The sequence below is a fragment of the Bos taurus genome, chromosome 26 (assembly GCF_002263795.3).
Source record: "Bos taurus isolate L1 Dominette 01449 registration number 42190680 breed Hereford chromosome 26, ARS-UCD2.0, whole genome shotgun sequence".
Taxonomy (NCBI): domain Eukaryota; kingdom Metazoa; phylum Chordata; class Mammalia; order Artiodactyla; family Bovidae; genus Bos; species Bos taurus.
The window spans coordinates 39,163,152-39,169,151 of record NC_037353.1 but is presented as its reverse complement, the minus strand read 5'-3'; the positions used below and the strand labels follow the sequence as shown (position 1 = coordinate 39,169,151).

General features: G+C 48.5%; 1 pseudogene; it reads right to left on the bottom strand.

Moving 5' to 3' along the window:
• Positions 1-363: 363 nt before the first annotated feature.
• Positions 364-6,000, bottom strand: part of LOC112444490 (microtubule-associated tumor suppressor 1 homolog) — a 112,292-nt pseudogene continuing 106,655 nt past the window's right edge.

Below are 6,000 nucleotides of genomic sequence, written 5' to 3'. Positions count from 1 at the left end.
CAATTTCGGTGACTTTCCTACAGAGCCCAGGGCTCTCTAGTTGTGCACGCTGGCCTAGTTGCTGTGCGGCGTGTAGGAGCTTAGATCCCTGACCAGAGATTGAGTCCTCATCCCCTGCATTGGAAGGTGGATTCTTTTTTTTTTTTTTGTGGTTAAAGTTATATAAATTGCAAAGGTTATATAAGGTTACAAAGGTTATATAAATCTTTATCTTAACAGGCCCTGAGAGTTTTCCCCTTTACCCCTAGGTGTAAAAGGCAGTGACCAAAGTTTTCCCGTTCTGTAAGTGCTTTGTGCAACAGTGTCCGTGTAGATCTGTTCCCATTCTGGACCTGGTCGGAAGCCTTCCTCCGGAGTCCGGTCTCACGTAGAAGGAGCCGGCTGGGGCCGTGACCTCCCACTTCTAGGCAGGTGGTGCGCAGTTGCGGGAAGGGTCAGTCCTGCAGAGACTCTGTCAGTCTGTCTCTGGCTCCCAGGAAGGTCATCTGAGTGAGACATGCTGGGGCTGGGGAAGGAGCCTGAGTTCCGAGGTGACTGGAAGGGGATGGGGGGGATGTGGGGGACCTCTTGGGGCTGCACAGGGTCCCGTTGTGGAGCTTCCAGAGCAGCTCCTCTTCTCCAGGGAGAGGCGCTTATTGCCCTTGCACTCCTTCTCCAGCGACTCCTGCAGGACCGCCTGCTCCATGGAGAGTTGCCTGGAAACCGCCACGTGCTTGTCCATCTGAGCTGTAAATTCTTCATGCTCCTGCTGGAGTTGCTTCAGTTTGTCCACCAGTGCTTGTTATCGTCCACCAGTTTCTCCATCTTCATTCACTTGACGTTCCGTTGGTGCAGCCTCTCATTCTTGATCTCCAACACAGCTTTCAGGCTTTCTCACTCTTGCTCCAGATACATGATCTGAGGGTTTTTTCCTTAAATTTGCTTTCTCTCTTGATATTCTTTTCTGTTCTTCTGATTTCAACTTTTCATTTAAAGCATCATTTTCACTCTTTAGATCATTGATTTTGTTTCTCCAGTGATTCCTGCTTCTCGTAAAGCAGATCCTCAAGGGATTTCTTTTCCATTTCATGGCTTTTCTTGATTTCTGAAAGAAGGTGGATTCTTAACCACTGGACCACCAGGGAAGTCCCAAGGGGGGTTTATTTTTAAAACTTTTAATTTGGAAATGGTTTTAGATTTACCCAAGATTTGGAAAGATAATACAAATTTCCTGTGTGTTCCCGTTCAGTCTCGTGTGAACATCTAATGTGCCCACAGTGCATTTATCAAACCTAACAAATAGTGTTGCTGCTGCTGCTGCTAAGTCGCTTCAGTCGTGTCCGCCTCTGTGCGACCCCAGAGACGGCAGCTCACCAGGCTCCCCCGTCCCTGGGATCCTCCAGGCAAGAACACTGGAGTGGGTTGCCATTTCTTTCTCCAATGCATGAAAGTGAAAAATGAAAGTGAAGTCGATCCATCGTGTCCGACTCTTAGCGACCCCAAGGACTGCAGCCTACCAGGCTCCTCCCAGGCAAGAGTACTGGAGTTGGGTGCCACTGCCTTCTCTAAGAAATAGTGTTACTATTAATGAAACTACAGACTTCATTCAGATTTCCCCAGTTTTACCCACTGAGTCCACTTCTCCTTTTTAGGATCCAATCCAGGATCCTAGCTTGCTTTCGGTCATCGCATGTGTTTATTTATAGTCATCATGTGTCTCCTCCAGTCTGTGACTGATTTTTCCATCTTTCTCTACCTTTCATTACCTGGACAAATTTGAGAGAAGCTATCAGCTATTTCGTAGAACATCCCTCAGCATGGGTGTACCTGACGTTTTCTCCTGAGGACACTAAGCTCATGGATTTGGGAACAAAGACCAAAAAGGGGAAGTCTTATCAGTGCATCGTACCTAAGGGCTCAGGGTACCACTGCGCTTTTCCACTGTGCTGCCCGCCAGGCTCTCTGCCGTAAAGTTCGTATTTCCCCCTTTTCCACTCTCTGTTTGGGGTTCCAGGCTTTGGACAAGCTTTATCCTGGAAATGGGGAGCAGACACCCTCTCTGTCCGCCTGGGTTCTCCCTGCCCCCGGGACCAGGCCTCTTCTTACACCTGCCAGAGTGGGTGCTGGTGCTGTGTACCCCAGCCCCCTTCACTCTCCAGAAAGGCCAGTGATGGCTTCTTCTCCAGCTTCAGAATCTAGGGCCATCCTGTCTGCTGGGTCAAAGGACCGCTGTGCTTCAGAGGTGGCTGATTTGGGGCCCTAGTTGTGTACATCTGGATTCTAATTGGCAAACTTGGGCCAACGCCAGGTATGGCTCTGCCCCAGCTTCCTGGAGAAACCAGGTGTTTTCTCTGCAACGAGGAGGGTTTTCTCCAGGGCAGTAAGGAGGGTTTGCTCGCAGAAGCAGGAGTAAGTGAGTTACCTAGGAGGCCAGCGGTGCCTCTCACCTGTTGGGAGGAGATGGATGTCTCTACTGCAAAGAAGGAGATCCCACCAGGGGGATCTCCTGGTGGCCTGAGAGTGGGGCTCACAGAGTGGGGAGGACACCAGCTCTGGTCCGAGCTGCTGGTGACAGCTGGTCTGCCAGGGTCTCTGCTGACCTGCGGCTGCTCTCTGGAATCGAAACATTTTGTAGATTCAGTCATTTGGGTCTTGTTGGCAATTATGTTCTGAGGGATAATCCATTGCTGGAGCGAGTAAGACCCTGTGCTTTGAAAGGAGGCCGAGCCTATAAAAATAAGCATGGTTGGTGACCCAGAAAACTCGGAAGTTTGTCCGATTCCTGTGCACGTATGGAATTCAAGTACTTTAGCTTCTTCTGGCATCCAGGGACAGGCTGGGAAGACACTGGGTTTGGGCTTGGGGTCAGCCCCGTGAGATGCAGGCCTTGGCTGCACCCTCCATTAGCTTGGGGTGACCTCGGGCAAGCCACCTGGCCTCTGGAGCCTGGTGTCTCCTCTGAGAAATGGGGATAATAATAGTGCAGCCATTGTGTTTTGCAGCTCAGGGGCTGTTTGGATTTGAGGTCATTAGGCAGGCAGGAAATTAAAAATACATATTTGCATGAGGGCTATTTTCTGCTTGGCCCAAGAAGGAGAAACAAGATTTGGGTGCTGTGTGCCTGGGGCCAAGAGGGATACTACGGTGGCAGGGAGGACCCTGTTTGCCTCCCTCGCCTTTGCCCAAAGGACTAGCTCTGAGTCCCGTGAAGCAGGAAACAGAAGTGGCTGCCTTGAAGAAACTTTGCAAGATGTGGGGCTCAAGTGGTGCTTCTTGGGGCCCAGGGGACAATGTGGGCCTGACCAGGAGGGCCCCTGGGCCATTTGAGCCTGGATACTGCCAGGGCTGGGGGAACACCACGAATACCTGGAAGATTTCCTGCCCTGGGAGATAGTCTGAACACCAGCCCCCGGGCAGGGTGGGACATGTTCCCGGAGGGGCTTGTGGGCAGCACTGAAGAGTCTGGAGTAGAGGAAGGTGAGCAGAGATCATGCCTGAGCCCATGGGAGCCCCAGGAACACCCGGAACAAGGGTCAAAGAGGCTGAGATCCTGAGGGTGGTGGCCTCGAGCTGGTGAGATGCAGGCTCAGTGGTCACGGGGCCCCCAGATGGACCTGCAGGGATGGTCGAGGACACTGGTCTATTATAACACCTTCCTCTTAAAGACTTGGGGGCAGGTGAGAGCACCGAGGGCAGGCATTGTCACAGCACTCGAAGTGTTGTGACGAGCTCCAGTGCGCCACACCCAGCCACCTTGTCATCGCTCTGAGCCTGTTTTCACACATGTGAAATGGAGATGATGGGAATGCTCTCCTTCCCCCAGGATTGTTACAAGGATGTCTGTGTGTGTGTGTGTGAGTGTTGAGTCACTCAGTCGTGTCTGACTCTTTTGTGACTCCATGGACTGTAGGCCACCAGGCTCCTCGGTCCATGGGGATTGTACAGGCAAGAATACTGGGGTGGGTTGCCATTTCCTTCTCCAGGGGATCTTTCCAACCCAGGGATCGAACCTGTGTCTCTTGGGCCTCCTGCATTGGCAGGCAGATTCTTTACCACTGAGCCACCTGGGAAGCCATTATAAGGTTGGAGTGACATAAATATGAGTTCTTCTCTGAGTCTGAATGGCAGGCACAAAGTCACACAGCTGAGCATAGGGGTCAGATTCTGTTTGTGTCATAATAAGCGATGTATCCCTGAATAGCCAATGCTCAGCAGGTGTGGTTGAAGGAAGAAGCGAATGCTGTTCCCATATTCCACAGTGTCCCGTTAGAGCCTGAAGTGCTATTTGGAGAAGTCCTGTTATGAACACACTCCTGCAGAAACAAGCAGAACCTGAGCTCTGAGCAATGAAGGCACCTGATGGTCACTGAGAACTGGCCCCAAACTTATTACATGTTGCATTCTTTAATCCTCATAATGATCCCATGAAGTGGGTCCTATGACTAGAACCCAATTCCCACTGCACATAATTCCCATTGTGCAGCAAAAGGACCAAGTCTTGGAGAGGCCAGGTGATGTGCCTGAGTTTCCAAGGAGGTAAGAAGCCAAGCCAGAACTTGAACCAGGTGGCTTACTCCAGCGCCCAAACGTTCTAGCCTTTCCTTTTGCAGCAGATGGTGGCAGAGAACTTGGTCCCAGGTATCCAGCGAGCAGGCCACCCCTGGACCCCATCTCTGGTTAACCAACCCAGGCCCCCCACTGCACCACACCACTAACGAGCAGTTTCTAGTCGGTTGCTGCCAGGAAACACAAGACCCCAGGTTTCCTACAGGAATTACATTAAAGGCTTAAGAGGCAGAGAATGTTTCAGAATAGCTATTGGAGCCAACAATTATTATTTTTTTTTGGTGCAATGGGTAAAATTTCTTTCTCTATTCTTACTCCCCTGCTAAACCACTCAATTGAATAAGTAAGAGAAACAGCAGCATGTGTTATTTGAAAACTGTTTAGTGCAATTACCTCTGCAGACTTTACTGAATTTGAAAATGATAGATGGCAAATCTTAATTTCCCAAGCTCTCCATCCTGGCAAGCAGTTTGTTAAAGACTAGCAGTGCAGCTAATCGCTGGTGCATAATGCCTGCAAATACAACGTTTTTCCTTTTTATATAACACATTATGCTAATCACCCTGTATTCCATTTTTCAATAAAAGGTCAGCAGAGCACTGTTTGTTCAGAATGTGCAATTTAAACTTCATGTCTGTCATTAGAGATAATCTAGGTTTGCTGTATCAAGTGGGGTTGTCATAGAAACCAGACCCGCAAGCTCTGTTTACGGCCTTTGGAGAATAAACACTTTGCATTTATTTCTCTGGAAAGGGGAAAAAAAAAACCCACATCAGAAATCATCGAACAATTAAGTGAGGTTTGAAAACAAAGCAGTGATAGCCTAGAAGAGAGAGCTATGTCATTCATCAAAAGTCAATAACTGTCAGGCAGTTGGGATACCGGGGCATTCTAGCAGGTAGGTGACTGGCGGAAGTGGTCGAGTATTTCCCCTGGGAAGAACAAGTAAGGGAGGGTGAATGTGTTATTATGCCAAGTACAGAATTAATTTAAGTGTGCTAATGGGCTTTATCCAAGCTAATATACCCTTGAAAAATATTTTGTATAATTTGCATCAAGTGCCTGATTAGGCTTTTTTGTGCCATATATTTGGATATTCATTTGCCAGCCTCACATAGCTGAAATGATTCCACAGTATGGTTTTTCTGATCTTTCTCTCCTCATTTATAAAGACCCTTCCTGGAAGCAGTTCAGAGATTCTGGGCTTAAGCATTTTAAGACCCTGCTTGAGTAGCTTTACCATATTTATCAAACAGAAATGCAGGATGCATTAAATTTGAATTAAATGTGAACACTTTTAAATTGGAATACTTTTTAAAGCGTAATTATGCCCCAAATATTTCATGAAATATGCTGAAGTTATTCATTGCTTATCTGAAATGCAAATTTAACTGGGTGTCCTATATGAAATCTGTCTTCCTGTGTTGGGGGGTGCCAAGGAGGTGAAGAGGTAAT